The following is a 27699-nucleotide window of genomic DNA, read 5'->3' on the forward strand; positions in this document are numbered from 1 at the left end:
GAGGCTGTGCTGTTCTGTGGGTGGAAGGGCTCTCCCCCCCGCAGTCTAGCGCTATGGTCATGGGCTTCCGCGGGGCGGGGAGGGGTGGGAGCCGGGGGGGAGCCAGGGCCCCAGATGCCCATTCTCTTTTTGATGCAGTCACCCTCATGTGATAACTCTGCAGTATAACTGCCCCTGTGCACTCGCTGCCTCGTTATGGTCATTCCAGAGCAGATCTGCCCCTGCTTTTGGACTCATCACTTCTCATGTTATGGAAAACAATCAGATACCAGGCACATCGCATTGTCCTGGCACAACAAAACCCTGACCTTGCTTTAGGTTAGGATAAGAGGAAGCTGCCTACCAAACTGGGAAAGAGGGACAAATAAATTTGCACAAATCAGTGAATTCAAGCAACATATATTTTGACTGAAGTTTTTCTACTCTTAATCACAAAGATTCAATATGACAGCTTACACAATTGTATTTTGAGTGCTTAAAATTACTTTCTAATTTGGACCCAATGAGGTGGCCTCCGGCGAAGGGTGTTCACTTAAACAAACAAACAAGTCACCTGTTCTGTAACTGGTGTTCTTTAAGATATGTTGCTGATGTCCATTCCAAACTGGGTGCGCTGGTGCATGCCTGGTTGCTGGAAAACTTCTTCCATAGCTAGTAGCCATTGGGTCAGAGCGGCATCCCCTGGAGCGGTGCCGACATAGCGATCAATATATGCACTGTGCAACTCACCCCCTGCTCAGTTCCTTCTTGGCGGCTACTTCGACAGTGGGGAAGGTGGGTGGATTTTGGAACAGACATGAACACCACATTTCAAAGAACACTGGTTACAGAACAGGTAACTTTTTTCTTCTTCGAGTGATTGCTCATGTATATTCCAAAGTGGGTGAATACAAGCCAATGCCAAGGAGGTGGGGTCAGAGCCCTCAAAAGAATGTAGAGCAGCCCTGCCCACTGCAACGTTCTCCTGAATGTGCTGCATGAGTGCGTACTGGGCCATAAATGTATGAACTGAGAACCAGATGATGCCCTGCAGATATCCTGGATGAGAACATTGGCTAAGAATCCTGCAGAAGATGCTTGCATCCTGATAGAGCGAGCCTTGATTGGGGGAGGGGGAAACCCCATCAACTTGTAACATTCTCTAATACAGGTCACTATCCAAGAGAAAATCATTCTATGTGCCACCACCACCAACAGCTGCTGTAACTTTCTGAATGCGTGGGTCCAGTCCATATAGAAGGCTAGAGGTGTGTAAAACTCTGTTCCCTGGGAGAGATATGAAGTTTCAGGCAAAAAAACACCAAAGAAATATCCTTGTTGACACGGAAAGAGAAGACCACTTTCAGTAGACCACCTGGACGAGAAGCTGGACATGAGTCAAGTGTGCCATTGTAGCCACGAAAGCTAATGGCATATTAGGTTGCATCAACAGGAGCACTGCCAGTAGATCCAGAGAAGTGATTATTTCGCTTTATTCAGCTTTGGTGAGGCCGCATCTGGAGGACTGTGTCCATTTCTGGGCCCCCAATTATAGGAAGGATGTGGATACACTGGAGAGGGTCCAGCGGAGGGTGACCAAAATAATTAGGTGGCTGGAGCATATGACCTATGAAAAAAGGTTGAGGGAGCCGGGACTGTTTAGTCCACGGAAGAGAAGACTGAGGGGGGACTTGATAAGAGCCTTCAACTTACTAAAGGGAGGCTGCAAAGAGGCTGGAGAGAGGCTGTTCACAGTGGTCACAGATGGCAGAACACGGAACAATGGTCTCAAGTTGGGGTTGGAAAGGTCCAGGTTGAACATTAGGAAAAACTTTTCCACTAGGGAGGTGGTGAAGCATTGGAATGGTCTACCCAGGGAAGTAGGAGTCTCCATCCCTGGAGGAGGTTAAGTCTCGCCTCAACAAAGCCCTGGCGGGGCTGATCTGACGGGTTTGGTCCTGCTTAGAGCAGGGGGCTGGACTCGATGGCTTTTTTAGGTTTCTTCCAGCTCTATTGTTCTATGATTCTATGGTAAGAATGCTGGATGGGGTCTCAGTTTAACCTTGTCCTTGTAACACTGTATACAGTGGGTCCACCGTTGGTGCGCTCGACTCAGACACCCTCCTGGCCAAGGTGATGGCCACCAAGAATGCTGTTTTGTAACTTAGAAAGAGCAGGGAACAGGAGGCAAGGGTTTTTAAGGGAGCCCCCATGTGTTTTGACAGGTTTAGATCCCACAAGCGTAGAGGGCCCCACGTCTGCAGTCAGACCCTCTCCAGGCACTTCATAAACCTTTTAACTACCAGGTCATAGGAAATGGAGGCTATCCCGGGACAAGAGCGAAAGGCTGCGATGGCTGCTCAATCAATCTTGACAAAGGATAAGGTCAACCCCTCTTGACTTAGATGCCGTAAGTAGTCCAAGATCAAGGGTATTGAGTTCTGTGACAGGGACAACCCTTTCTAAGATACACAAATGGGCCACCCTCATGGAAGGTTTCCTACTGTTCAATAGCACCTATCTCACCGGGTCCTAGCACAAAAGCTCCACAGCCATCAACCATGGAGTTTTCAAGCTGTGAGGGATTGAAGGCTGGGGTGCTACAGTTGCCCCTCCTCCTGAGTCAACAGATCCGTGCTTAACAGGAGTGTCATTGGGCTGCAAAGCAACATTTCCAGAACTGAGTACCAGTGCTGCTGGGCCCATGCTGGGGCCACAAGGATGAGTGATGCTTGATGTGACCAAATTTTGAGAAAGACCTTGTGGACGAGAGGAATCAGAGGGAAAGCACAGAGTAGTGGGCCTGACCAGGGAATGCTGAACACATGTACCCAGGATCCTAGACTCCGATTCTAGTAAGACCAAAACATCTGGCATGGCATACTGAGGTGCAAGGTGAATAGGTCCACTTGGGGGTGCCCCCACTTTCAGAAAATTAACTGCCACACGTCTGGGTGTAACGACCACTCACGGGCCATGAAGAACCTGCTGAAGTGGTCTGCTAATGAGTTGTGAATTCCTGGAAGATAACGGGCCTGCAGAAGGATTTGATGCTGAATGCAAAACTCCCAGAGCCTGATGGCCTCTTGACACAGGGGAGAGGAGCATGCACCCCACCCCCCGCCCCCATTTGTTTACATAGTACTTTGCTGTCATGTTGCCTGTGCTCACTGACACGCAATGCCCTGAAAGACCTTGCATGCGAGCCTGATGGCTCTGAGCTCTCTGACATTTATGTAGAGCTGGAGATCTGCTCTGTTGTAGAAGGCCTGAGTCCAGCAATCCCCAAAATGCACCCCCACAATCGAAAGTCTGAGGTGTCCATGACCAGTGAGAGAAAGGGGTTTGAAGGGAACTCCCACACAGACTGTTTGTGAATCTAGCCTCTAGTTCAGTGCTGACGAAATCTGCAGTGGTACTGTCACCAACAAATCTATAATGTCTCTGACAGGACAGTACACTGAAGCGAGCCACAGTTGAAGGGGGCATATCCAGAGACTGGAGTGCTGGACTATAAATGTGCACTCTGCCATGTGACCTAGCAACCTCATGCAGCACCTGGCCGTTGTGGGGGGGAACTGTCTGGCGCGCACCATGTCCAAGAGGGCCCCCACAAACTCCATTCTCTGAGTGGAACCAGCTCTGACTTTGCATGGATGACCAGGAGGCCAAGAGGGACCAATGTAGGGCGGATCTGCTGCACATGCTGTTGCACTTGGCTCTGCAAGTGCCCTTTGACCAACCAATTGCCCAAGTATGGGAAAAGTGGTAGCCGGTGCCTGCGTAGGAAAGCTGCCAATACCATCACGCATTTGGTAAAGATCCCCAGGGCAGGGGACAGACCAAAGGGGAGGAGGGTGAACTGACAGTGTCCTCCCGTCTGCCACGAACTGAAGAAAACTCCTGTGGGGAGGGTAAATTGCTACGTGAAAATAGGCGTCTTGTAAATCGAGAGCAGCAAACCAATTCCCTGGCTCCAGCATTGAGATGATGAAACCTGGAGATATCATACAAAACTCTGGTTTTTTCCACAAAGTTGTTCAGGTCTTGTAAGACCAAAATAGGCCTCAGGCCCCCATTCGATTTTGGAATTATGAAATATGGAGAACAAAACCCCTGCCCCTGAAACTGATGTGGGACCTCCTCTATAGCCCCCCACTGATGGAGGGATTGTATCTCCTGCCTGAGCAGACTTTTTGAAGAGGGATGGATGGTGGGGGAGGAGGGGCCGGAAGTGGGGTATGAAGAAACTTGGATGGCGTATCCCCTTTCTACCATGGACAGGACCCACCAGTCCAATGATATGCTGCATCAGGCAGGGTAGAAAGGGGATAGGTGGAAGGAAAACAAAGGGAATGCTGGAAATATGTCGGGAATCCGTGTGCCACTCTTGACCGTGCCATCAAAATGCGTGCTTCGGCCCTGGTGGAGGCTTGTGATGACCCTGCCCCGGGTCTGCTTGCTAAGGCATCTCCTGCCAGCACAGTTCCTCCTCCTCCTATTATCCTCTGTCACTGAGAAAACTGCCTGCAGCGCTGCCTGAGATATAAGTTTGTTTTCCTCCACAACAGGCATAAATTCCAGCTTTACCTCAGGAGGAACCAACTCAGAGAACTTAGACAGGGAGTTAACAGTATAATATGCAAATCTGCTAACCAGGATCTGGTGGTTAGTAATCCACAATTGTAAACCCCCCTGTTGCATAAACCTTCCTGCCATAAAGGTCCAGATGTTTCACATTTCTGGTTTTTGGCAAAGGGTCCTCGAAAGCCCTGTCTGTCCCTGTGGTTTGCTGCATCGACCACCAAAGAGTCGGAGGGTGGGTGTGTAAAAAGATGTTTGTTCCCCCTGGGAAGGGACGAAGTAGCGTCTTTTGTTTCTTGCCATGGGCAAGACCTAGTCCAGCGTCTGTCATATCATTTTAGCTGTATTGGCAATAGTTTTAACCAGGGGTAGGGCCACTCTGGGTAGGGACTGAACAGGATAAGATATTCGTGACTGGGTCCATCTCATCCCTAACTTCCTCAGTCTGAACATCCAGGTCTTGGACTACCTGGTCCAAGAGCTGTTGAAACACTCAGCCATCTTCCAGGACCGGGGATGCTAAGGACCCTGCCACCATCTCGTCTGAGGAGGAAATGCCAGCCACTTCATTTTGCAGTGGCCAGACTGGCAGTCTAAAGTCCCCTGCCTGAGGTCCTGGTACCACCTGCAGTACCAGAGGCACGGTGCCTGATGGTGATGGTAACACACTCGGCAACAGGGCAGATGGAACCAAGAGTGGTCCCTGTTGGAATGGCATCTGGCTCGACACTGCCAGTAACAATGGTACCAGGGGGCCCGGTGTTGAGGTAAGAGGGTGCCAAAACTGGCAGAGACAGTGCCTGCGCTGGTGCTGACAGTGTTGGAGCCAGTGAGGCTGAGGGTGCCAACGAGGAAGCCTCTGATTGGCAAGGTGGCTCCTGCACCTGATCCAGTGGAGGGGCACCCAGTGATGCGGACGGTTCCAAGCATGGCACCTGAATGGCTCCCAGAAACGCTGAAACAGAAGGCACCTTAGATGGGAGTCCTGCAGCCTTGTCCCTGTGCCTTGTGAAAAGCCCATGGGGTCCAAAATGGCCACTGTGTCACCCCATGCACAGCTGGCAGACACCTATTACTGTCCAAGTGTCGACTCTGGTGCCTATGGCTACTCTGATGGGATGCGGACCAGGTGCTCCCGCTCTGTGCCAAATTCAAGTAGTAAGAGTCCAGCTCCAATGCGGACAACCACGGCAGCAAAATAGGTCCCAGTGCCTGCACTGATGTCTGCTGGATCAGCACCTGCACTGGCACTGACTAAGGCACTTGAAGTGGAGCCACTGCCAGCACCCTGGGTGGGTGAAACTGGTTCAGCACCAGAGATGAGAATTACAACTACAGTGAAGACGTTTGGGTGACAGCCTGACTCGGTGTCAGTACTGTGGGCATAGGCTGCTCCCCGCCTGATGCGTGGTGGCTACAACTCTCCTCCGGTGGTGATGGTCCCGGTGCTGTAATCTGTAATGAGCCCTACACCGCTCTGAGTGCTTCTGGCATTGAGGGCAGTCTGGGTGAGTGCAGACTCCTGCCTCGTGCTGGAGTAGACACACATGCCCCATGACCTAGTCCATGGAGTGGTGAAGTAGACATCTTGGGGTCATCTCAACGCTTTGCCGCTGACAGGGAGCAGCCCGTCATGCCCCTTCTTCTTTCAAGGCATCAGGAACACCAGGCTTCTATTATGCCTGGACATAGGAGGAGCCAGCTCCTATTCACGGTGCCAAGAGTCCTTAGTTGGTACCGAGGCTGCCCATGGCACCAGTATGCTCTGTACCAATGAGGTCCCGCTGCATACCCCCAAGGGGGAAATGTCTGACCGCAAAGCTGCCTCCATAAGCAGGACTTTAAGTCGCTGCGCTCTCTCCTCCAGAATCCTGGATTTGAACTTTTTACAAATGGAGCAGCGATCTCCAAGATGCCCCTCGCCCAGACAATGCAGACAAGTCAAGTGTGGGTCACTTTCGGGCATCTGCTTGCCACACACTGAACAGTTTTTAAAACCTGGAGAGTCAGACATCCCCCTGGTGCCAAGAGGGACGGTAATTCCTTCCTGGGCTCTCTCAACAAGTAGTCACTATTTACTAAACACAATGAGCTATTTACAACTAATTAAGAACTATTTACACTATCAACAAAGGCTACCAGCTAACAATTAACCAGAAGATGGGAACTGCAGCAACCGACAGCACCGACAAGAAGGCACTGAGTGGGGGTGGGTGGGACATGCGTATATTGGTTGCCATATCGGTGTCATTCCAGGGGGCACCACTTTGACCCGATGGCTACCAGCTAGGGCAACAAGGTTTCTGGTAACCAGGCATGTGCAACTGCACACCCAGTTTGGAATGCATATGAGCAATCACTCAAAGAAGAATTATTGTTTAGAAAATAGCTGTCACTCAGCACATATACAAAAGAGATCCTGAAAAAGAAAAATAACCTGAGGACCTTGATTAAAACCACAATCTTGCCACTGTTTAGCACTCAGATATAATCTCCCATCATGGCCCTGGAGCTGGTATTAAAGAGAGAGAGGTGGGGAAAGTACCCCAAAAGTTACTTGAATAAAAGTGCAACTGCTTTCACTTCTGGATATTTGAGTACAATCAAGATGTGATATCAACAAGAAGTCTTGCGGCATGATATTTTGGAGCATAAGCTTTCATGGGCAAAGACCTGCTTCATCAGATGCATCATAAGATGCAATGTGTACTTTCACTCAAGAATTCCCCCCCCCTCCACCTGAGGGACACCGGTGACTTGTACTTAAGGACACCCCGCCCCCAAGGCAGCTGTGATTTTACTCAAGTAACTTTGGTGGTGCTTTTTCCATCTCTGGTATTAAAGTACTTAACAGATAGGCAGGTGGCTAACGTAGCTATTGGGCATCACTGAGATGTCTTAAATTTAAACACAGTATTTCTTGTGGCTTCTCATAGGGAAGGAGCCAAGGGAAATGAATGCTAGCTGAACATCCTGAAGCAAAATAACTCATCTAGTCAGAAATGAACATTTTCCTTGTATGAAACACATTTAACTATTTTATATATTTTTCATTTAGCCCTCTCACCCACTTTTTAAGGTGGGCTTCTCTTATGGAAACACTCATAACTAATGACACTGTTTAAAATCTGCTTGAAAGTTCCTGCTGCTTATAGTTTGGAGACTACCTTTTCACTGAAAAAAATCACCTTATGGTCTGTTAATCTAAATGGTTAGGTTGATGTTAATAAAAAGAATTAGAACTGAACAGGAAGTGAACATGTGTGTAGGACAGCAGTTGTTACACTCATAGAAACCTTTCACGTTGGGGGAGGGGAAAGGAGGGAAAGAGGGCAGAGAGTGGAACATGTTTGAGCATATCCTCAGGCTGGGAAAAACCCAACAGTTTCCTAATGAGTTTTCAAAGGCTAAATGTCTACATACTGTAGTCAACATTTTTGACAGTTTATTCTCTCACACTCCCACAAATAGCATTCTGTTTGAAGTACACTGTGGTAAATTTCAAAAATTGCCAACTCCACTTATGATATAGAAATAGAGGCTTGCAGTGCTAATAAAGATCGTCATGCATATTCTTTAGGTAGCTCGCTCTGTCAGGTACAGACATACCATATCAATCACAAATCTTGCTCAGACGTCAGCATGAAAGTATTCAGAAATTTCTATGATCAGACTGTTTAAGTCATGCAAAGATATGACAAGGAATATTGTTTCAATGCACTGATTTAAAGTGTTCTGGGTTAGGCTCCTCAGCAGTGGCATATAAATAGTATGCAAGCCAGATGCTGCTTGTGGGCCACATCTTGCCCACTCCTGCAATAGATGGTGATTTTATTAATAAGAAAGGTGAGGCCCCTGACACCTTTCCAAAAGTTGGGGAGTAACCCTCCCACCCCAGCTCCAGCAAAATTATTGCCCACACCTGGTAAAGAATATCGCTTCTCTTGTTGAATGAGATATATATAGGCAAACAAGGAGGAACAAAAATCACTTGGAGTTTATGGTGACATGGGAATATTTTATGAATCCTGTTTATGTTTCAATTTCCCCTTTGTGCTTCTTTCTTACCCAGTAACTGGAATGGAACTGTTTGCTTTCAGGGCAGGTGAAGAGACACAGGTGTGGATGTTGTCTGGCAGTCTGGGTGTTAGTCTCCCCTTAATGGGGCACATGAAAAAAACAATGGTGAATCCATTTACCAAGAAGCTGGCACCTAGTAACCAAACAACCCAGAGAGATAGGGACTTCTTTGCCTCTCCTTAGGGAAACTGAACAATTCCCCAGTTTGAGATGAAGGACTGCAGAGGTAGGAGGTGGGTGTGATATTATTGAATTTTAAAATTAATGTAAGACTCATTACTATAACCACTGTCTTAAGTTTGCACCAAATCTTGTACCAAAGGAGGTCTATAAGAAAAGCTGTGCTGGTGATTCTGTTTATGCTGATTATATGTCTATATCATGATTGTATGTGGAATTCTAAATATTGGTGCTGTACTTGTAGCTGAAGTTAGAACACAACAGGAGGTGCAGCAATCTACTGTGAAAGAATGCCCACCCAGATAAAGCAGAGTGGATTCTAATCCACATTTCAGGAATACTGTTCGGAAGTTTTGTCTGACCATAGGACCATTGGCAGAATGCCTCAAAGAAGGGCAGGCAGGTGACCTCATCAGATGGTTCCCCTTTGCATACACAACCATAAGCAGGATTTTCCCTTCAACTAGGCAAAACTATAAAAGGAATCCTAGCAGTCACTACTTGGTCTCCAGGAATAGCTCTACTATGAACTGAGCCTAAATGTACTGTTGGTCCAACCTAAAAGGATGTATTCCCAAAGACTATTCGGATAGCAGCCTATTCCACCAGCTGCATGCCTACATCAAGGAATTTATTATTGGTATATGTAATTTGACCACTTTCACACTTTACTCTCACCCTATTCTTTCTGCCCTTTATTAATAAACCTTTTAGTTTTAGATTCTAAATGTTTGGCACAGAGTGCTATTATGGGTAAGGTATACGTATATACTGACCTGGGAATGTGGCGCGTCTCTTTATGAACCGGAAAGACCTGTGTGGATTTGGTGAGACTGGTTTTCATAACCTCTTGTTTGTGTAAGGAGGGATACTGCTTTGGGCAGAAGGAATGCTGGGAAGCCTTAGGGATTTGCTTGTGTGACTTCTCGCAGACCAAAAAGAAAGCAGAAGTGCACTTTGTGACTAGTTTGGTTTGTCTTATGTAAAGGAACACCAGTGCGGGCTGCAAGTGGTCTGGTTTTAAGCCATTTGCCTAGATTTGCTTCTCTTAGCAGTGTCCAGGAAACCATCCGTATATTACAGTGACATTAAAAGTTGGCTGCTGAAAGGGGTCAGGGCTCTCATATTGATTCTGACAAACAGGTGGGCATCTGGAGAGACACCTTGGCTAGGTGCTTCATTAATCAGAATGGGCTACTCTTTATCCTTCATTTCTCTATGCTACTCTAAATACTTTCTATACCATGTTCCATTTAACAAATAAATCCTACTGTTCTGACAATGCTGTGTGAATAGTGCTGCAAATGTTCGATGAGGTGAATTAATTGCTGAAGACTGTACAAGTCTCTGTTGGGAGTCTGTGCCAGCTGGACTTGCTGAACAGAGCTTATGAAGTGAAGCAGGAGTGTGGGAGTCAAAGGTACATTGCTGGAGGGTCTGGAGATTGAAGGGGTTCCTTCCTAAAGGCTTACAAAACTGGAGGTGTGGCACCAAATCAGACAGACAATCTATGACCAACTCACTCTGCGAATCACTGAGTTAATTTGTGGCAGGAAGTCTGGTCTATTCGAAGAACCACTATCATTGTGCGCATGGTTGACAGCTATAAAACAACAGTTCTTCAGCAAAAAAAGGCCCCAAACTCTGATCCTAGCTGGGACGAATTGATGGTGACCAGAAAAGCCACATTAATAACCAAGTAATAAATCTTCTCAAAAACTCAAATGTCAGGTCAGCTCATTAAAGAGCCAAGCTGAAGAATGATCTAAGGATATAATTTTGAGGAAGTAGTGCACAACCTGCTTGAAAAGAAAGCCTCTCTGCTTCAGGAGGTAAGGATGCTAGAGAATGCACTAATGTGACATTTTGAAGTTGAAATAGTGTTTTTCTTGTTAATGCCACCCTAGAAGAACTCTCAGATCTACAGTACAGAAGACTTTGAGAGAGACAACATTTCCTGAATCACTTCTTGAATTCTGGCCAAGTACTAGAACAAGAGAAATTAGTGGAAGTCTTCCTATATGTACACAAATAGAAGTAATACCTTCAGAACACAGCAGTGTCCTTTTTGTGAGACCACCCACTAGGAAATTGGCTTGACCTTGTCTTTCTTATAAAAGTTTCCTCTAGAGACAGATCTAGACTCTAAACTGCTTTCTTAAGAAAGTGAAGATGACTCAGAGCAGCATTCTTGTGAGCGGCCCACTCTTGGTCTTGGAGCCATTCCAGCTCGATGGATCAGAGAATTTGCCATCAGATCCTGTGGAGACGACACATGCATGGTTCCAATTTCACACACCATTGCTGGTTAAAGTACCATGTACACAGCCTGCATCCTTCAGTTCCTTCTCTATCAGAGAGGCCAATATCTCTGAAACAAAGGGGAGGAGAGTGGGTAGTGGAGCATGCACACAGACGCTCATCTCAAAGAGCTCCTGTTAACATACAAGGTGAGTAACCTTTGCTTCTTTTTTGAAGTGTCCCTGTGAGTATTCCACTCTTGGTGACTATGGAGCAGTACCCAATAGGATTGAGGGGCTTTGGAATCTATAGGAAAGATGTAGATAAAACTACTCGGCCCACTTGTGTGTTGCACCTTAGGACATATGTAAGGGCACAGTGTTTTGCAAAGGTGTGTTCCCATGCCCATGTGGCTGCTTTGCAGATGTCGGAAAGGAATGTTATGAAAATATGTTGTTGAAGAAGTAACAGATCTTGCAGAGTCTGCTCCCATGATAGTGGGTGGCTGTGAGCCTCTGAGTTGGTAACATAGCGGGATGCAATCTTTGAATCTATTTGGAGAGTGGTCCCATTATGAATCTGAAGAGAAGTGGAGTCTTTCTGCAGGATCTGGTTCTCTCCGTGTAAAAAATCTAATGCTCAAACATCTAGTGTGTGCATGAAACAGTCAAATGAACTCACATGTGGTTTGGAGAAAAACAGTGGGAGACAAAAGGATTCATTGATATGAAATGGAGACAGTACTTTGGGTACAAATGCAGGGAGAGAGCTTCAAGGGCGCCATTTTATTTGAAAAACATCGTGTAGGAGGGGAACGGCCACTAGTGCTGCAATCTCTACAATACAGCACACCGAGGTGATGACAGTAAGAAATTCCACATTTCTGGAGAGGTGCTGTAAGGATCATGTGGGTGAGGAATTTGAAGGGTTTTACCATGAAGGACCAGAGTCAGGTCCCATTGAACAATAGGAAGTGAGACATCAGGATGTAGGATTTGGAGACATCTGAGAAAACACTTTGCCGGGAGGAGGGCAAAGAGGGAGATGATGTCCTCCTTGTGGTGAAATACTGTGACGGCTGCTACATGTATGCCTTTGTGTTATTGTCCTGATGCACAGTGGTGTGTTGGGAAACCTGGGGTGGATTCACAGGCCTGCTGGGGTATCTTTTGTAGGATTCCCATGGGCTCCAGTATAGCCACTAAGCTAGATAAGGAACAGGTGGTGGCATGCAGGAATGTCCATACCAAGGGAGCACCTCATGGTGAAAGGGGGCACAAGGTCTTGATCTGGATGGTGGAGAGCGATGTCTGGCAGGGGAGACGTGGTGTGGGGAAAAAACACTTTCAGCCTCCTGTTTGTCATCACTTGAAAATGATGATGGTGGTGGAGATAAATTGTGAGGCACAGTGCATGGGGAGATAGCTGTGCTGAACAACAGAGATTGCTGCATGGAAGCAACTGCAAGATCACTATGCAGCATGAATGGTCATGGTGTCAGTGGCAAAGGTGCTAGTGTTAGTGATGCTATCTGCTGTAATGGCAGCCTAAGCAGAGCCGGAGTAACGAGTGTTGAAGCGCCTGGCTTAGAGGTCGGTGCTGAGGTAATAGCAAGCAACTTAGAGCCTATAGCCTCAGTGCTCTGCCAGTGGGTGTTGCCCATGACAGGGTTTTGGCTGGTGCTGGAGTTGCTGGGAGCATTAAGTGCTAACCCTTAGTGCTCTCTGCACTGCTGAAGTAGATCTTGTCAGTGACTTTTGTGTGTGTGGTAGTGGTGGTGGCTGATCTCTACGTGGCACCAAAAAACTTTTTTTTAAGTAAAGATTGTAAGCTCTGGAGACCATGACTGACAGTTAGCTGAAGCAGATTACTGCTTACGGTCTGAGGCTAGGGCAAGGGATTTCTTCCATCAATATTTGCTTCAGCCAAACGTCTCTATTCTTTGAGGGCTCTGTCTTTAAGTCTGCTGCAGTAGAGACACTTGTGGAATATGTGTTAGTCCCCAAGGCAGTGGACATATCAGAGAATGGCACTGCATCTCTACAAGAAGCCCAAAGCTTGAAGCCTGGCAAGCCCAGAATTGTGTCAAACAATTTTTTTAAAACAAGTAACTTTATTTTGAACAGGAACAAGAACTAAAACTATCTACATTTTTATGTTTTCTCTAGAGGCCTGGGTAGCTCCCTCTTAGGCTGGGGACAGTTTAGAAGAAATTGGAGAGCATAAGTCACGCACACACTACTCCAACTAGCAATGATGTGAAAGACAAGCACCATGCCTGTGGCGTGCACGGGTACTGCTAGCAAATTCTCTGAGCCATGGCACTGAGATGGCACCACGACCAAGAGTGGAGCACCCAGAGGACCAGCTCTCGAAAAACAACAAACAGAATTCTCACTGAAAATGCTTTGACTTACTAGTTCCTGTTTAGACTGAAAATTCTCCTTATCGCTCTCTTATCAAACCAAACATTCTGGGTCTGCAAGAACTCATTAGTCTCTTAAACCCTCTTGGGACAATGAGTGCTGAGGGCACTTCGGGGGAAGCGCACCTTGAAGATCCCTGGAACAAGCAAAACAAAGTCACTCCTCATGGCTGTAAATGCAGAGACAGCGCAAGTACTTTAGCAGTAGGGTGGAGCAACAACACTTCTCTCGCCTTTGTATCTTTCTCCTACACGTTGCACTTCACGGAGCAGGAGGGGCAATTTTTGCAAGGGGAGGACACTTCATCAATTTTGGGAAGTCATCAGGAGTCAGCTTGGTGTCTGAGACAGGACAGGGCCTCAGGTGGAAGGGGTGAACTGGGAGCAAGAGAGAGTGTATGTATCCCTGACTATCCGGTACAGATGGGGAGAGCATGTAGCGCACAGTATGTGTGAGGCACAGAGACTGGGTATGTTCAGCAGAGTAGGGGGGGCAGGGGGAGACGCACAGACTGGCAACTATCGGGGGTAGATGTGTTAGTCTATATCTGCAAAAACAATGAGAAGTCCTGTGGCACCTTACAGACTAACAAATATTTTGAAGCATAAGCTTTCATGGGCAAAGACATGCTTTGACATCGTATCTGCTCACTGTGGCCCCTTTAAAGAAGCACTTGTCTCCGTCATCATTCATACCTCACACTAGAGTAGCTATCCTGTGTTTCCCCCTCCCAAACCAGAACACAGGAGAAGGGGAACACCCTGAAATCAGCACTCACCTCTTGTTATTTCTTCTCTTCACCTCCCCACCCCCTGCACGGCTATTGGGAGAGTCCTGGCTGCAGAATGAAGCAAGGTGGTGGCAGGGACAGCTAAGCACATTCAGTCAGCTGTAAGCATGCACACACTGCTAAGCAGCTGAGCGGACTGGACAGAAACGTTGGATGGGCCACATCCAACCTGTGGGCTGTATTTTGCCCACCCCTGCCACAGAGATGGGTCAGCATCCTCAATGGAGGCTCAGCAATGAAAAGGAACTGGATCCTTAGAATTCCTCAAAAAGGAGGAAGACATGAAGCTCAAGGGAACAACTGGGGACTACCACGTAAAAGTCTACATCTAAGTAAGATCTGTCTGATGGGGCGGGGGGAGAGGGAGGGATGGGGGACAATGTTTTTTCTTTGCAGCAGAAGATTGAAAATCTGACAGGATCTTCAATGTGGCTAGCCAGGCTCTGTCTGTCAGTGGTTCAGTGGATTGATTCTCCCTATGTAGGCTGCATGTAGATTGGGAGATTTTGATTAAGGGAATTGTGAATCTAGTGGTGTTACGAATGGAAACTAAAAGAGAAGGTCTAAACTGGAGAACTAGGAATCAGTTAAGCTAACCTGTCCCTGAGGGAACTGGTGAACAGCCAATAGGAGACAGAGGAAAAATTCAAATCTGAAACTCAATCACAGCAATATCCAACCTTCCCTAGGAAACAGAACAGAAAAAAGATGGACAGAGGGGAAGAAATGAGCTTTGAGCTTTCCCCATATCCCCTGGGCTGATCAGAATGTGAGAGTAGGGAAAGTTTAGACTTATTGTTTTCATTGTTTGGGGGGTTGGAAATTATGTCTGAGCTGATGTTTTGTTCCTTTTGTTCTTTGCTGTAACCAAGAATCTGACCCAGGGAAAAATGCCTGTGTTGTGCTTCAATTAATGGTTTGGGGTTTTTTGTTTTTTTGTTTTTTTTTTTTTTGCACCAAGCCATTTACAATGCTTGTAAAGACAGTCTTGTTTTTAATAATAAAAGTGCTTTTTTAACAAGTAATGATTAATTCTTTATGTCCTACAAGGGTTTAAACCACATGCCTGGCTGCAGACATGTTACCAGAGAGCTCACATCTCCCTACATGGCTTTTGAGAGGTGCTTTTTTTTTTTTTATTTATTTATTTCCCACTCTTTGGGAAAAGGAGGTTGGGGGTTTTGCCCTCAGGGAAGAAATTCCAAGTAATTTCTTTCCTGGAAAGGGAATTTTGTACACTTGGTGGTGGCAGGAATTGACTGATTTCAGGGAAAACTGAAATCAGGAAAACATGTATCTCCGGGAACTGCAGAGACAGAGCCTAGCAATGTTTTATTTGGCTAGCCAGCCCCCATTACCTGCACTCAAAGTGCCAGGGTAGAGAATCAGACATGACAAATGGTCTTAAGAATATCTCAGAAAATTCCACAGAACTTCCTTCATTAAATCAGTCACCAACAGCTGTACCTAAGGACCCATGCAGAAGTGAGGGATTTCCTGTCTCCACTGTTACACCCACCAAACTGATACGAAACTACACGAGGCACTGGATATAATAGCTACTCTTCTCCCCTAGCTAGGGAGAACTATTACAGCCTGCTTGCATAACCACACAACTTAGAAACATTGATTTCTATTTCTCCACCAGTTGCTGGTCCTCCTTCATTCTGCCTAATATCACAACTTTCAGCTGTTCATTATGCCTCCCTCTATACCTCTGTCTCCCTCAGTTTGTTAGGCAGTCATTTTATCTTCACTACACGAATATCACCTCTAAAACTAAATAATCATTGTATAAGAAAATGGTTTTTTTTTTTAAATCCATGCCTGTACCCTGATCATTTTGCTCAAGTCATTCTTTAGATCAGTCTGTTATATCCTCTTCTCTCAACCTCTCCCCTTTTCTGGTTGCTAATCCTCCAAAGAGCACCAACAAAGCAGGGGTGTGCATCAACAAGGTGCCCAACAGATTTCAGTGGCGCTCTCCTATGTGCAGCTTCTTAGAGTTATGATTTTAGACTGTACTCTGTTTGGAATGAGGTCCTTCTCTGATCTCCAAATCCACTCAAATGGCAACTGGGAAAGGGTTTACTGTTCCGTAAGAGCAACTACTATAACTTAGGCCCTAACGATTTCCTGGCTGCCACCATCTCCCTGCTCCTAGGCTGCCTGGGGGGCGGAGAGGGGGGCTTCCCACCCCAGCCTGGGTCCCTGCAGTCCCATGGCTGCTTGCCTGAGATCCCCAGGCAGTCTCCTTCCTCCTGAGGGGCTCCCTGACCTTAGTTAATCTTCCCAGGCCTGCAGCGCTACTGCTGGGAATCCCTGGCCACGGTGCAGCTCCCTGTGCCTGTGGGGCTGCTGGCGGGCATCCCTGGGCCCAGCCAGGCTCCCTGCAGTGGGGCTCCCCGACCGCAGCTCGCCTCCCAGCTGCCGCAGAGCTGGCAGGGCATATCACAGCAGCGGGAGCATCCTGCCAGCCAGACCAGCTCTGGGCAGCCAAGGCTCCCTGGTCCAGCAATATTTATGGTCAAGATGGACTATGGATGTTGCCAGATGAGAGTGTACTGGACAAGAGGGTTTCAACCTGTATTACCAATTGTAGAATCCAATCATTTTACTGTGAGACTATATATGCATATTTGTATGTATTAAATGATTTTGGTGTGAGCATTTATATGCAACTGTATAAACCTATTCTAGAACAGCCATTTTGCTGTATGAGTGTGTGCATGTGCATGTGCGCAGAGAGAGAGTGTAAATGAAACAACGCATTCCAACTACCCTGGCTCCTCTGGGTAGTTGATTGCTTGCTGAACCAATGAAATCTAAAGCTTTGTCTACACTGAAAAGCTTTTGAATTCGGGCAGTATAAATATTTTGTCAACACCTCCCCCCCCCACAACACACACAAAGCTGTTTACGTTGGGGTAAACTACGAAACTTCGTCACCAAAAACTGCCTTTTGGCGACAAAACAGGAAGAGCATTCACACTTCAAGGAGACTTGCCTTGGGAGAAACACCCATTTTCGGCAACAAAAAACCTCCACCCTTAGGAGAGACATTTTTCTTTCCCCTGCCCTGCCCCGCCCCACCCCACCCCACCCAGATCTACAAAAGAGCCAGTGTAAACACTTCAGTTTGTTTTGTCCCCACAACTGGCCTCCACCAGTATCCCACAATGCTTGTCCTGATGGCTATACTCAGTATTTTGATCTCTGCTGTCCACCAGGCACACACCCCTCCCTTTTCAAGCTCTGGGAAGTATCTGACAGAGCAGCAAGCTGCTCTGTTTTGGTGAACTAACAAATCATTTAAATGCTCCTCAGCCCAGGCAGACTGATGCTGCGGAGGGAGGGGACCAGATTGCTGGGCTGCTTTGACATTCTTAACCACAGAGAGTTCATAGCTACTCATAATGCCACTCCCAGTAGCTGAGGAGGCTGTGGGAGAACTCAGGGAATCCCAAGATGCGCAGGGATCAGCTCTGCCTTCCCACAACACTGAACTGTGGGATACATACCCAAAGTGCCTTGCTCACTCTGTCAATGAGGGTGCACCCAATTTGGACATGATCTGTTGACAGATGGAGCAAGTGTGAGCATCCTTCAGCAGTTTTTTGTTTAGTTGACGTTTTGGTGTCAACATAAATTTTGTCAACAAAACTTGGTAGCGCAGACATACTCCAGTACTTGCCAAGGCAAACCTTTTGTTATTCCAGGAGTTGGCAGCAGGGGGTGGGGACAACGAACAAAAGTTGTGCCACTCAATTGACAGCGCATAAGCCTACATATAACTGTTTTTTTAAAACTTTGCCCAAATAAATTTGTTAGTCTCTAAGGTGCTACAGGACTCCTCATTGTTTGTACTGTGATAGACCCCTCATCCATTCCTTAGGGGTCCTGTGCTTTGGGGTGGCTCCTTGTGTGCCTCAGAGAGGACCCTTTGCTGCCCTGGGGCTTCCCAAAGGCACGGGCCTCCATTTACTGAGCCATTTTCATCACAGGCCAGTCTTGAGTGGACATGGAGACCCTCTCCACCGGTCTCAAGCTGCCCTGGTTTGGCGTGAGTTGGGTACCTCTCTAGGAGAAGACTGGGAGAAGTCCTGTTCTGCCCAGGGATCCTAGGGAAGGACAGAGCTGGCAGGGCTTTTGCCCCCGCCCCACATCAGTGACCCTTCCCTAGGCCTCTGCACCCACCACTTCCCTCTGGTACCTTGCGGCTGGTGTTACTTGGCTCCACCCCATCCTGTCCTCCTCTGCCTTTCTCTCAACCCTCCAGCTTCCTTCTCTCTGGGCGCTGCTCTCCCCGCCTGCTGCCTGGGGAAAGCTTTCTGCACGGAGCCTGGAGGTCTTAACTGGGAGCAGGTGCTTGATTGCAACCTATTGCTGGCTGACTTCTAAGGAGACCCAGCTGCCAATCCAGCCTGCAGGACCGCACCCCCTGGGAACTTAGGAGGTGAACAAGAACGAATTCCTCCAGCATCCAAAACGTTCACCCTCCATCAGGCACTTGTCAGCTGCAGCTTCTGATCTGCCACAGTACAGATACAGATAATACAGCTATCCTGCTGAGTGTTTTAAACTTGTAAGCAAGCAAAGGTGACAAACAGGTTTTCTGCCAGACAAAGGAAATCTATTTACCTCTTCTTGTTTTTGATATGAATTAAGCTTGGTCAGCAAACCACAACAGAACCTATATTTGCATACCAAATCAACAGAGAAACATGAAGTCCTCAAAATGGAGCACACAGGATAACAAACAAGGGAAAAGAGTTTTCTCTGGGTGCTCACTTCAAAAACATTGCACTTCAAAGGTTTAGAGAATTATGCCGGGGCGGGGGGAGGCGCAAGGACACCACACTGTTATCCATCACTCAGAGACTAAAGGATAGAGCTTTTCTGCATCCTTGAACGCTGGAATCCAGCCACACTGGCTGGTGATGCTGTGAAATTGCTTTAGATGAGAAATTATTTAGACAGGGATTTCAGTTTATTATAGGTCAGATAAAAATTGATTTTGAAAAAAATTTTTTTAAATGTAAACTAGATTTTAATTTTTTTAAAGTATCAAAACACTAAAGTTCTCATAAAAACAGTTACAATTTAATCTCATCACAAACATGCTACATGCTCTTGCTTCTTGAAAGCTTCTAAGCTTTTGATTTCTCTTTCTCAGACGACTAAAGAGTAATGGGCAGAGACACACGAGCTTATTAGGATTGTTTTTGTTTTCTGCTTATGTGTTGGTAGACCTTGGCCAAGAATGGTAGAAGAGTTAATTAAGACGCGTATCAGTCAGTTAGTAACTTAAATAATTCACTGTGCTCCTCTATGGCTAAGTGTGATTTGCCTAGTATCTTCCCAAGCTGTTTGCTTTGTTGGATGACATTAGGGGAAGGTAAAAAAAGACATTTAGTTTAGCTAAACCTCATGACTTGTTCAATTAGTTAACTTAGGTTAGAATCTATCACTCAAGTATAAATATAGAAAGCTGGAGTAAGAAATCTAGAGTAACTAAGGGCATTCTAAGCACAGTCAGTCACAGCTTTTTTGATAAGTTTATTTAAATTGATTTTTTTTTGGTGATTTAAATCAATCCACACTGGTTTATTAAAGCCAAGTTTAGACTTTTAGAAGTGTTACTTTTGTTTGATATATAACCATACAATTTCCTATATTGTTATTCTCTACATATTTGAGACTCTGAACCATTGCTTTTTGTTAGTAAACTTATTCAAGTTTTTATTACAAACATCTCAGTGCTGTTATTAGTCAAAGTGCAAACCCTCAGTTGAATCAAAATGACTGTGTATTATTAATCACTTTGTGGACAGCAAACTTGTGAGTGTTCAGTAACAGTGGCTGAACAGTTTGAGGTGTTTGGTATACCTTTTGTAACCTTCAAGACAGAGAAAAGACAACTTCTGAGGAGTGTATTTGAGTGGCAGAGGGGCTACAGGTTGAACCTCTCTAATCTGGAACACTCTCATTCGGCAAACTCTGTAATCCAGCACGATTTTATTTACCTGGACGACCATTTATGGGTGTAGCCAAGTTTCCCATGGTCCCATAAAGTTTGTTTATAACCACCAGTCCTGGCTCAGTGTTCTGTGCCATTATTTAGCTGTAAATTTACTTCTCAATATCTTCTAAGAGCCCAGAAAGAAGTGGAAGTGTTAGTAATGTGCTAGGAAATATTGACCTCCCATCATCCACCAAATTGTCACATCTGGCACTTGTCAGGTTTCCAGAGGGAAGAAGTTCCACCTGTAATAGCATTCAGGAGCTAACATCCAGCAACCACAGGCGAGACCCCTTCTCACTGGAAGCAAAGACAATAAGCTGACACAAGGAAGCCTCATCACACTGTTCTTTTACATGCTTGCCTATGACATAACAGGAACCTGATCTTAAATGAGGCTTTCTGTACTACCTACATGAAAACAACCAATCTTTATTTTACAATGAGGAACTGCACAAAGGGACCAAATAAAATCTCCCAAGTTATTTACAATGCTAGAGATGGAAACAGCAATAACAAAGATGTTTCTACATTTTTAGTTCTTCTATAGTTACATAAAAATTCATAAAGCATGTGATGAGGCTGTGTGATGGTGTCATAATCTTGTCAAAACTTATTTAGCTTACCCTGGAAAGGAGGTAACTATTTAATTAATTTCAAAGTTCAAGTGTTGACTATATCCGAGATGTATTTGCAAAAATTTGAGTCTTTATGGGTATGTGGCACAACTTCAGAAACAAAGCCAAGGAAAAGAATCTGAAACTGTAGTGCTATTTTATTCGTTAACTTGTTCATTGCAGTTTCAGATTCTTTTCCTTGGCTTTTTTAAGAAAACTTTTCTTTAGAAATTGTAATGTCTTTCTTTTCTTTAGCTATGTGTACACTAGAGAATTTGTTGACATGCTTTTGTGTGTGGCTGCAACCTGCTGACAGAAGTTTCATTGGAAGATAACTTCTGTCAACAGATTGCGCTAGTGCAGACAGAACTTTTATGAGAAAATGTTATTTAACACAAAAGTGTTCCGTTCCTCAGTAATCTACAATTTTATTGAACACATTTTATTTGTATGAAAATGCAGCTAACCTTAAAGGTGTGGATTTGGTCCACAATGCTAGGTTTGTGACCATCTTCTGTTCTCACATACGTTATATGCATAATGAAATTTATATAGAATGAAAATAAAATGAGATGTATACATCAGTCAGCTGAACTCTCTCTCAAGTTCTTTTATTTTGAATGTGGGGCTCAATACCCATACTAAGTAAACAGCAGTTTACCATGGTATCTTGATGTTGTGCTTTACACAGCTGGAGTATAACACTACAATAGCACAAGTCACTCCTTGCTAATAGAGCTTGGAGAGCGGCGGCAGCCTGCTGTTTTCTTCCCCCAAATCCTTCATCTGAGGAGTCAAACAAACCTATCCCATCTCCACCCCTCTTTTGTATCTACAGGAGATCACATGACGGGATAAGACACTGTGGGCTGTCTCTCAACAGTATGTCAGTGACATCCTGGTGTATTAACATTTTCTATATATTCAGCCAATGACATCAAGATGTCTAAGATCGGCAAGAGAACAATACTTGGAAAAAGAATAGCTAGCTTGAAATAAATCCAAGCAACATTGATCCAATGCTGATCGCAAAAAGTGTTCACTATAAACTGAGTGCTTGGGTGGCTGCCCAGGAGAGATTCAGCTGCCACCCAACAGATCAGCAGAATTCCCACAGTCGGTATTTCTATTGGTGGTACACATCCATACATGCCTTGTTACACATAGCTACATTTATTCTGCTCATGGATGGAAAAAAACAGAGGGAACATTGATCATGAAGGAGATAAGTTTCAAAGACGAATAGGGATACATGAATACTATCACTGAAGAAATCTGACACTATTCAAAGTAGTTCAAATTCTGGACTCGTCCTAAAGCTGTCTGGTCTGATTATAGTACTAGAGACAAGAAATGCCTCCTTTTGTCTTTTAAGTTGCTGTGAGATTTCATCCCTTCTCTTTAAATTGGAATCTTACGACAATGATCCACTTTTATCACCACCAGACTGAATTATTGCAACTGTGTGTGTTTAGAAATGAAGGCAGAAGTAATCAAGAGGTTCCAGCTTTTGCAGAATATAGCAGTTGTCTCTTCAGAGAAACTCAACATGACCATTACTCCTGCTCTCCAGTTCCCAAGTTGGTTCCCTACCTACTGCTATTGACAATGCAAGGTCTTGTCGCTGAATTTTTAATGCTATCCAGGGTTAACCCCCATACATCCATGACAGCATCTCTACTAATGACCCATCAAGCTAACCCATACTTCTCTTGGATAATGCAGCTACGCCTACCAGGATGAAACGCAAGAGCCACAGACGAAGTATTCTTGATAGACAGAGCCTAACTGCAGAATGAGCTAGTAAACAACACTTGAATAGTATACAGTTTTATTACTTTTACTGACAATAGATGCTGTTTTCACCACAGCTGCTAACAAAATAATACGGAAATGCTTTCCATATCTTTGTGGGTCTAGGAGAGATGTGAGGTTTCTGATGTATCTGGAAGCTGATCCCCTGACAGCATACACACACTGACAAAAAAGATACATACGTACACGCCCACCTAAATAAAAAATTATACACCGTAAGCAAACTCTCCACAGAATTTGTGAAGGACAAAATCCAGAATACTCTGGACTTCAGTATACCCTTGTGGATATCACTGCATAGATCCAATAGATTTAGGGAGCACTACGCTACTACAGCAATGCCTCAAAAGAAATATCTGGCGCATTCTATTTACAGTTTTGCCAGAGGCTTCTTTGCTTTAAATCTTATACCAAGGCTGAATAATGTTCTAAAACAGTATTTCCCACAGTGGAGTACACGTACCACCAGTGGTACATGAAAGGATTTCAAGGGGGTAAAGAGCAGAAAATAAATGACTGAAAATCAGGAGATAAGTACTGGGACAGCACTGGGAGAGGGGGTATGTCAATAAAGCCAAAGTCCCAAAAGGGGTATGCAACTGTTTTAAGTTTGGGAGCTCTGTTCTAAAAGATGTGCTATCGCTCCAAATGGAAGTTATTCACTTCCAGTTGTTCATGAGTGAGGGTTTTTTGGTTCATATGACAAAGGAGGTCCAAACTGTATGATCATATTTGTTCCCTGTGGCCTTAAAAATCTATGCCAAATATTAGCAAAAGCATAATTTCCTTCAGTGATATGAAGGTACATTTGATTTTATTCACAGTTCATCTGAGAAAAAGACATTTAATCTGTGTTGTAGATTTACAGCAACAAACTGAAACGTGGAAAAAATGTGTTCTTATGGGGCACTTCAGTTTGAGTGAGACCTCAGGACCTGACTAGTGCTGAACCAGAGAATTTGCCAGACCGTGGAAGGGCAATATTGTCTAAGAGCATTACCAACACTTCCACTGCTCACTGAGTTCTTACAAAGATATTTAGGAGTAAAGTAGAGGTATATATCAGCACAGAATAATGCAACTCAGGACTGGTAGCTGTAATAAAAACTTTACGGGACCACAGAAAACTTGGCCACACCCATGAGAAAGGAAAATCCAGCTATCTAAAAGTTCACCAAACCACAGGTATTGCCAGACCAGAGTGTGATGGACTAGAGAGGTTCAGCCTGTAGTAGTAATCATCATTAGCACGTCTAACAATTGTAAGTACATTTTTAACAAAAAAGAAATTGTCCCCAACATGAGACAATTCTATCTTCAAATTCATTATGATGGAAAAAGATTAATCAATCACAGGCAGGGAACGTGGTGACTGCCTAAGGACCAGTGATTATGAACTAATTACATTCAATATAGGCAAACAGAAGACAGCCACCAAGTAATCTATATGTTTGGTGCTTTAAGAGGGCTAATTTCCCAAAACCAAGAAAAATTATGAGCAAAATTGACAAGGAGGAGAAATATGCTTAGTTATTAGACGGCTTAGACATTATGTTTTCACAATCCAAAAAAAGTCCACCCTGATTTAGTGATGTAGTGAGTGAATCAATTAGAAATGAAACAAAAAATTCCAGAAAATTGATGTGGGAAGCTAACATCATGAAGAAAACACCATCAACCACAGAAAAAATGAAGAATTAAAGGATAGAAATGTAATTCATATTAATCAATACAATTTTATGGAAATAGGTTTTGTCACGCAAATATGATTTCACTCCCTGTTGAAATTACAAGTTTGATTAATAAAAATAACTGCACAAATGTAACATACAGTAGAACCTCATAGCTATGAATAAAGTTATGAACTGGCCAGTCAGGCACACACCTCATTTGCAACTGGAAGCACACGGTCTGGCAGCAACAGCGGCAGCAGAGAAAAAAGCAAATACTGTAGTGTATTCAATTGAAACTATTAAAAATAAAGGCAAAGCAGAATTTTTCTTCTGCATATTAAAGTTTAAAGCTGTATTAAGTCAACGTTCAGTTGTAAACATGTGAAATAACCACCATAACATTTTGTTCAAAATTACCAACATTTTAGAGTTAAGAACAACCTGCATTCCTGAAATGTTTGTAACTCTGAGATTCTACTATACTGAGAATTCTCAGGGTGTTTAACTTAGGACCGAATGACATTCTGACTAAAAATTAGCACTACACAATATCAAAAGAGTACACTTTAAATGGACTAAACTAGATATCAGATGGCTCTCAAAAAGTAGTCACGAATGGGAAATCACGTGGCCTTTCTGGTGGCATTCTACAGGGACTTGTACTAGGTCCTGACATCGTTCAGTATTTTAATATATGATCTGGAAGTAAATGATAAAACACTGCTGACAAAATTTGCAGATGACTAAGACTGGTGGAATGGTAAATGATAAGGAGAGGGCAGTCATAGGAAGCAACCTGGATCACTTGATAGCCTGACCCCATTAAAACAAAGTATATTTTAACACAGCTGGAAGCAAGCCATAGCTACAGAACTGGACTGTATTCTAAAAAGCAGTGACTTTGAAAAGAATTTAGGGGTCATAGCAGATAAGCTATTCAACATAAAATTCCAGCATGATGCTGTGGCAAAAGGGCTAACATGATCTTCAGATTTATAAAAGGGAATTACAAAGAGCAGGGAGATAATTTTAGCTCTGTATCTAGCATCAGAGAGACTGATCGGGGAAAACTGAGGTCAGTGCTGGCATCCACATTGTAAAAGGAAATGTTTTAAAAACGAGAGAGTACGAGGAAAAGAGAAACAAATGTGTTGAGAGCTAGAGACTACAGAGAACCATCAGGAGCTCCATCTATTTTGCTTATCAAAAAGATTAGAATTTTATCACAATGCGGAAATGTAACACTGTTGAAAAAAGTGAACATCCTTCTGGGCTCTACTCGCAGTGGTACTGTGTCCAGTTCTGGGTATCAGACTTCAGAAAGCATGTGGACAAATTGGAGAGAGCCCAGAAAAGTGTGACAAAAACGACTAAAGGTCTAGAACACGTCCTATGAAGGAAGAATGAAAAATTGGGTTTGCTTAGTCTGGAAAAAAGACGACAAAAGGGACATGAAAACAGTTTTCAAATATGTAAAAGACTGTTTACAAGGAGGGGGACAATGGTTTTCATTAATCTGAGGAGAGGGAAAGAAGCAATGGTCTTAAATTGCAGCAATGGCTGTTTAGATTAGACATTAGGAAAATCTTTCTGTTAGGGCGATTTAACACTGGAATAAATTGTCCAGGGAGATAGTGGAATTTCCACTGGATATTTTTTAAAGAGCAAGTTAGACTAACACATGTCAGAAAGAGTCCATACTTAATCCTGCCATGAATGCACAGGTCTGGACTAGACAACTTTTGAAGGTCCCACTCCGTTCTACCACTACCTTTACAAGGAGAACATAATAAGTATTAAAGGACATTGCACATATAAGGCTCTTTGTGAGTCATGTTTAAAAAATAACCACAACGATTCCCAGAGAAATGTTTTCACAGAATATATATAGAGAGCCCTCCTGTCCCATCCCTATGAAACCACTGAGATTTTTCAGACAGCAGGGGTATGGGGGTGGGAAAATGGGGATCCTTGCTGAGGCTGCATCTTGCTTTTCAGGTATCAGTGGGCTGGTTCCAACCCAGGGAGTTGTGAGAGGAGCAGTGCAGGGCAGGGAAAGGGGATCGCTCACCACATGGTGCTGGCCAGTTCACTCCAGGCTGTCACTGCTACTTTCCTGCCTAGAGAGTGGGGAGGAGTTGGCAATGATAGTGCTTGACAATTAGGAGCCCCAGTTCTGGCCTGGCCACCAACAAGCTCAACAGACACCCCCCAGGAGCTGAAACCAGTACTGATAGCTTGGAGCACAAGCAGAAGTGTGTGTCATGGACAGGTCACAGGAAGTAAACAAAAATTCATAGCCAGTGACCATCCATGACTCATATTATATACCCCAGACTAAACCTTCATTTCTCAGGGGCCCCAGAGGTGCTTGGGGGAATAGGGGTGAAGAGCCTGGGACCCCTGCTTATTCTGGAGGGGTGAGGTAGCTGGAGGGGCCATCAGGCTTCCCTACCTGGCTCAGTCAGGCCCCTAGAAGAGGTGACATGTTCAGGCATGGTTGGAGGGGGTGAGGATGGGGGGGGGGGGGCGGGCGGTTCCCATGCCCTGCCCCCACCCTAAGCTCCAGCTTGAAAGCTTCCACTGGCCAGAAGCCAGAGCTAGTGGGAGCTGCAAGGGGGGTGCCTTATGGAAAGACAGCATGCAGAGAGGCAAAGGACACCCCACTGCTTCCAGGGAGCCCCACGTGGCAACTTATTCTTAGAAACCAATCCCATGCTCATGTCATGAACCCCTCCCACCTGAGACCTGCTGGTGTGGGGTAGGGAGAGTGGTGGCCCAAGACCGCCCAAGCAGTGGCTGATGCAGTTTCCTCAAAGGCTGCCCAAGCTGTGTAGGGGCCGCTGTAGAAGGCACAGAGACCCTGGAAAGTCATGGAATCCGTGATTTCTGTGATCTCCGTGACAAACTCACAGCTGCTTAACTACAGCAGCTCAATCAGAAGGGAGGCACTGGAGGCATGTCATGAAAGATGCAATCTACAGAGAGTCTAGCCCATCAAAGAAAACAAGATGAATTAAAACTCCCATAAGGCTGAAGGATCGCATTTCCAAATTAACAAATGTGGTTTGCAGTTGCCGGTTTTCAGCCTAAAATTTGGGGGGTTCTGCTGAAAACTCAAAAAAAATTTGTTTAAATATATGAATTTGAATTAGTCTTTTCCTATTTTTGCCAAAGTTTCCCCACATAATTGTTTCAGCCAGGTCTTGACATATATTTGCTTCCGTTTTAATCCTTACATTCTGAAACATCACTATGTTTATAACAGCAAGAATCACTGGTACTATTTGAT

At 44.8% G+C, this 27699-nt stretch overlaps 1 protein-coding gene across 2 annotated transcripts in view; it reads right to left on the reverse strand.

Annotated features, from left to right (window-relative positions):
* NCK2 (NCK adaptor protein 2) overlaps window positions 1-27699 on the reverse strand; it is a 165738-nt gene that overhangs the window by 30665 nt on the left and 107374 nt on the right. The gene's annotated exons all lie outside the window — the stretch shown is intronic.

This window comes from Carettochelys insculpta, chromosome 1 (genome assembly GCF_033958435.1).
Source record: "Carettochelys insculpta isolate YL-2023 chromosome 1, ASM3395843v1, whole genome shotgun sequence".
Lineage (NCBI taxonomy): Eukaryota > Metazoa > Chordata > Testudines > Carettochelyidae > Carettochelys > Carettochelys insculpta.